The sequence below is a fragment of the Anabrus simplex genome, chromosome 4 (assembly GCF_040414725.1).
Source record: "Anabrus simplex isolate iqAnaSimp1 chromosome 4, ASM4041472v1, whole genome shotgun sequence".
Classification (NCBI taxonomy): domain Eukaryota; kingdom Metazoa; phylum Arthropoda; class Insecta; order Orthoptera; family Tettigoniidae; genus Anabrus; species Anabrus simplex.
Genome location: NC_090268.1, coordinates 197,759,364 through 197,765,104, shown reverse-complemented (window position 1 = coordinate 197,765,104; position 5,741 = coordinate 197,759,364). Strand labels below are relative to the sequence as shown.

Genomic DNA, 5,741 nt, shown 5'->3' with positions numbered 1-5,741 from the left:
CAAGGGATCGTACAGACTGCGCGGGTCCTACTGCACGCTCGCCAGTGTTTCGATCATGTTTGAGAATGGAAGGAAAACATCCGAGAATTATGAAGCCAGTAATACCTCGAAATTAAAATTGCAGGTCCCACCGCAGTTTGAACACGGATCACTGGAGTAAAGTCCAGAGCCCTAACCATTCCACCACGCGATCTGACGAACGTGGCAGTTCTTACTCGACACTCCTCAGTGTTTCGATAATGTTTGACAATGGAAGAAAACATCCTACAATTAATAAACTAGTAATATCTTGGAATGACAATTGCAGGTGCCACACAGATTTGAACTCTGATCGCTTGATTCAGAGCCAAGAGTGCCAACCATTACACCATGGGACCTTACCAACTGCGCTTGTCCTAGTAGACGCTCGTCTGTATTCCGATAATGTTTGAGAATGGAAGAAAATCATCCGCGATTTAAGAAAAATGTAACAACAAGAAATTAAATTTCCATGCACCACCGAAGTTTGAACTTAGATCATGAATTCAGAGTCCAGTGTGCTAACCATTACGGCATGGGACGTCCAGAGCAGCTTCGTTCTTACTAGATGATCATCAGTGTACCAATAATGTTTGATAATGGAAGGAAAGCATTCGAGAATTTTGAAACCCGTAATACATCGAAATTAAAATTGCAGGACCCAGCGAGCCTGGAACTCAGATCTCTGGATTCAGAGCCCGGATTGTTAAAAAGATTGCACCATGGGCCATTACAAATTGCGCTGTTTCTACTCGAGGTTCGTTAGTGTTTCGATAATGTTTGAGAATGGAAAGAAAACATCCTAGAACTAATAAAGTAGTAATAACTGGATATTAAATATCAAGGCCTCTCCGAGATTTGAAATAGGATTGTTGGATTCAGAGTCCATAGTGGTAACCATTATACCATGCGCCATGACGAACTTTGCTGCTCCTACTAGACGCTCGTCGGTATTTCGATAATGTTTGAGGAAGGAAAGATAACATCCTAGACTTAAATATCTAGTAATATCTGGAAATGAAAATTACAGGTGGCAACGAATTTTGAACTCGAATTGCTCGATTCAGAGTCCAGAGAGATAACGATTACACCATGGCACCTCAACGGCGGCGCCATTCCTACTAGATGTCCATCAGTGTCACGATAATGTATGAGAATTGTAGAAAATGATCCGAGAATTACGAAACATTTAATAAGGTGAAATTAAAGATCCACGTCCCACCGAATTTGGTCTTGAATCGCTCGATTCAGAGTCCAGAGGGCTAACTATATCACCAACGGGCCTAACGAGCAGCTCCATTCCTACTATATTTTCAACCATATTCCGACAATGTTTGAGAATGGAAGGGAAACATCCGCGAAAAATAAAACCTGTAAGGTCTCGAAATTTAAATTGCGGGTCCCACCGAGATTTGAACTCGAATCGCTGGATTGAGTGTCCACAGTGTTAAGCACTAAACCACCGAACCTTACGTTCGTAGCAGTTCCTACCAGACAGTCCACAGTGCTTCGACAATGGAATGAAAACATCCTACAATTAATTGTCATCTCGAAATGACAATAATAGGCCCCAACGAGATTTGAACTCGGATCGCTGGATTCAGAGTCCAGAGTGCTGAACATTACACCGTGGGACCTGCCGAACTGCGCAGTTCTTGCTCGGTAAACGTCAGTGTTTCGATAATGTTTGTCAATGGAAGAAAACATCCCACAGTTTATTAACTAAGTAATATCTTGAAATGACAATTTTAGGTACAACGGCGGTTTAAAATCGGAGCGCTGCATTCGGAGTCCAGCGTGCTAACCATTTCACCGAGTAATTAGCGTGATTAGCTGCCACCCTCGGAGGCCCGGGTTCGATTCCCGGCTCTGCCACGAAATTTGAAAATGGTATGAGGCCTGGAACGGGGTCCACTCAGCCTCGGGAGGTCAACTGAGTAGAGGTGGGTTCGATTCCCACCTCAGCCATCCTGGAAGTGGTTTTCCGTGGTTTCCCACTTCTCCTCCAGGCGAATGTCGGGATGGTACCTAACTTAAGGCCACGGCCGCTTCCTTCCCTCTTCCTTGTCTATCTCCCTTCCAATCTTCCCATCCCTCCACAAGGCCCCTGTTCAGCATAGCAGGTGAGGCCGCCTGGGCGAGGTACTGGTCATTCTCCCCAGTTGTGTCCCCCGACCAAGAGTCTGAAGCTCCAGGACAATGCCCTTGAGGCGGTAGAGGTGGGATCCCTCGCTGAGTCCGAGGGAAAAGCCGAACCTGGAGGATGAACAGATGATGATGATGATGATGAATATTTCAGACGGCTCTGGTCCTACTGGACGCTCGTCTGTGTTACGATAATGTTTGAGAATGGAAAGGAAACTTCCGAGAATTCATAAGATATGAATACCTGGAATGACACTTGCATATCCTAGATCCCACCGAGATTTGAACTCGGATCGCTGGATTCAGAGTCCTGAGTGCTAAACGTTACGCCATGTGACCTTAGAAACTGCACAGGTCCTACTAGACACTCGTCAGTGCTTCGACAATGTGTGACAATGGAAAGATAACATCCTACATTTAATAAATTACTAATATCTCTGAAATGACAATTGTAGGTCGCACCGAGATTTGAAGTCGGATCACCGGATTCGGAATTCAGAGTGCTAACCATTACACCAAGGTATCTTACACATTGCGCAGGTCCTACTGAACGCTCGTCAGTGTTTCGTCAACGTTTGAGAAAGGAAAGAAAATATCCTAGACTTAATAAACTTTTAATATCTCGATATGAAAATTACAGGCCCATCGATATTTGAAATCGAGTAGCTCGATTAAGAGTCCAGAGAATAAACCATTACACCATGGGTCCTCAACGGCGGCGCCGTTCTTACTAGACGTTCATCTGTGTCCCGATAATATTTGAGAATTGTAGAACATCATCAGAGAATTAAGAAACATTTAATAACTGGAAATTAAAGTTCCAGGCTCCATCGATGTTTGAACTTGGATCGCTCCCTTCAGAGTGCAGAGGGCAAACTACAACACCCTGGGGCTTAACGGGCAGCTTCGTACCTACTAGATGTTCTCCGACGTTCCGATAATGTTTGAGAATGGAAAGAATATATCCGAGAAATTTGAATGCAGTAATACCTCGAAATTAAAATTTCAGGTCCCACCGAGATTCGAACTCGGATCGCTGGATTCAAAGTCCAGAGTGCTAACCATTACACCATGGGACCTGCCGAACGGCGGAGTTCTTACTGGACACACGTCAGTGTTTCGATAATATTCGTCAATAGAAGACAACCTCCTACAATTAATAAACTAGAAATATCTTGAAATGACAATTTCAGGTACCACAGATGTTTGAAATCAGAGCACTGGATTCAGCGTCCAGAGTGCTAACCTTAACACCAGGGGATATTTCAGACTCCCCTGCTCCTGCTAGACGCTCGTCGGTATTTCGATGATGTTTGAGGAAGGATAGAAAACACCCTAGACTTAAATATCTAGTAATATCTGGAAATGAAAATTACAGCTCGCACCGAAATTTGAACTCGAATTGCTCGATTCAGAGTCCAGAGAGATAACGATTACACCATGGCACCTCAACGGCGGCGCCTTTCCTACCAGATGTCCATCAGTGTCCCCATAATGTTTGAGAATTGTATAAAATGTTTTTTTCCTATTTGCTTTACGTCGCACCGACACAAATATGTCTTAATGGCGCCGATGGGATAGGAAAGACCTAGGAAGTGGAAGGAACCGGCCGTGGCCTTCATTAAGGTAAAGCCCCGTCATTTGCTTGGTGTGAAAATTTGGAAACCACGGAAAACCATCTTCAGGGCTGCCGACAGTGGGGCTCGAACCCAATATCTCCCGATTACTGGACACTGGCCACACTTAAGCGACTGCATCTATCGAGCTCGGTTGTAGAAAATCATCCGTGAATTAAGAAACATTTAATAAGGGGAAATTAAAGATCCACGTCCCACCGAAGTTGAACTTGAATCGCTCGATTTAGAGTCCAGAGGGCTAACTATATCATCAAGGGGCCTAACGAGCAGCTTCATTCCTACTATATTTTCAACAATGTTCCGACAATGGAAGGGAAACATCCGCGAAAAATGAAAACTGAAATATCTCGAAATTTAAATTGCAGGTCGCATCGAGTTTTGAACTCGGATCGCAAGTTTCAGAGTACACAGTGCTAACCACTACACCACGGAACCTTACAAACTGCGCTGGTCCTACTAGTCACCCGTCAGTGCTTCCATAACGTTTGACAATGGAAAGGAAACATAATACAATTAATAAACTATTATTACCTCGAAATGACAATAATAGGTCCCACCGAAATTTGAAGTCGGATCGCCGGATTCGGAGTCCAGAGTCCTAACTATTACACCAAGGGATCTTACAGACTGCGGTGGTCCTACAGAATCAATCAATCAATCAATCAATCAATCAATCAATCAATCAATCAATCAATCAATCAATCAATCAATCAATACTGATCTGCATTTAGGGCAGTCGCCCACGTGGCAGATTCCCTATCTGTTGTTTTCCTAGCCTTTTCTTAAATGATTGCAAAGAAATTGGAAATTTATTGAACATCTCCCTTGGTAAGTTATTCCAATCCCTAACTCCCCTTCCTATAAACGAATATTTGCCCCAATTTGTCCTCTTGAATTCCAACTTATCTTCATATTGTGACCTTTCCTACTTTTAAAGACACCATCCAAACTTATTCGTCTCCTGATGTCCTCCCACGCCATCTCTCCACTGACAGCTCGGAACATACCACTTAGTCGAGCAGCTCGTCTCCTTTCTACCAAGTGTTCCCAGCCCAAACTTTGCAACATTTTTGTAACGCTACTCTATTGTCGGAAATCGCCCAGAACAAATCGAGCTGCTTTTCTTTGGATTTTTTCCACTTCCTGAATCAAGTAATCCTGGTAAGGGTCCCTTACACTGGAACCATACTCAAGTTGAGGTCTCACCAGAGACAAATATGCTCTCTCCTTTACATCCTTACTACAACCCATAAATACTCTCATAACCATGTGCAGAGATCTGTACCCTTTATTTACAATCATATTTATGTGATTACCCCAATGAAGATCTTTCCTTATATTTATACCTAGGTATTTACAATGATCCCCAAAGGGAACTTTCACCCCAACAACGCAGTAATTACAACTGAGAGGACTTTTCCTATTTGTGAAACTCACAACCTGACTTTTAACCCCATTTATCATCATACTGTCCATCCCACAACATTATCGAGGTAGAGAATAACACCGTCCGCCTCTGTGGTGTAGTGGTTAGCGTGATTAGCTGCCACCCCCGGAGGCCCGGGTTCGATTCCCGGCTCTGCCACGAAATTTGAAAAGTGGTACGAGGGCTGGAACGGGGTCCACTCAGCCTCGGGAGGTCAACTGAGTAGAGGTGGGTTCGATTCCCACCTCAGCCATCCTGGAAGTGGTTTTCCGTGGTTTCTCACTTCTCCTCCAGGCGAATGCTGGAATGGTACCTAACTTAAGGCCACGGCCGCTTCCTTCCCTCTTCCTTGCCTATCCCTTCCAATCTTCCCATCCCTCCACAAGGCACCTGTTCAGCATAGCCGGTGAGGCCGCCTGGGCGAGGTACTGGTCATACTCCCCAGTTGTATCCCCCGACCAAGAGTCTGAAGCTCCAGGACACTGCCCTTGCGGCGGTAGAGGTGGGATCCCTCG

At 44.6% G+C, this 5,741-nt stretch overlaps 1 non-coding gene across 1 annotated transcript; it reads right to left on the bottom strand.

Annotated features, from left to right (window-relative positions):
- Nucleotides 1-3,170: 3,170 nt before the first annotated feature.
- Nucleotides 3,171-3,242, bottom strand: TRNAQ-UUG (transfer RNA glutamine (anticodon UUG)). The gene has a single exon. It is a non-coding gene; the product is annotated as a tRNA-Gln (tRNA).
- Nucleotides 3,243-5,741: the final 2,499 nt, after the last annotated feature.